A 415-nucleotide genomic window follows, 5' to 3' on the forward strand; every position below is an offset into this window, starting at 1 on the left:
GTCAGGAGGCTGGTGTCCTGTATGAAAGCAAACATTTGGCAGTGGTAACAATGACATCCTACCACAAGCACTTGGCAGTGGTAACACTGACACCCATTGACAAGCACTTGGCAGTGGTAACACTGACATCCTATGAGTGATAACGTTGACTGGCAGTGGTAAAAATGACACCCTATCACATCAGGAAGGGTGAACCTGACATGGAGCCAACCCGTTGCTGACGCAGCAGTCACATGATGTGAACAGCCAATCCTGTGGGGGTGAGGGCAGAGGTCACATGATGTGAACAGCCAATCATGTGAGGGTGAGGACAGGGGTCACATGATGTGAACAGCCAATCCTGTGGGGGTGAGGGCAGGGGTCACATGATGTGAACAGCCAATCCTGTGGGGGTGAAGGCAGGGGTCACATGATG

Source organism: Babylonia areolata, chromosome 23, assembly GCF_041734735.1.
Source record: "Babylonia areolata isolate BAREFJ2019XMU chromosome 23, ASM4173473v1, whole genome shotgun sequence".
In the NCBI taxonomy this organism is placed as follows: domain Eukaryota; kingdom Metazoa; phylum Mollusca; class Gastropoda; order Neogastropoda; family Buccinidae; genus Babylonia; species Babylonia areolata.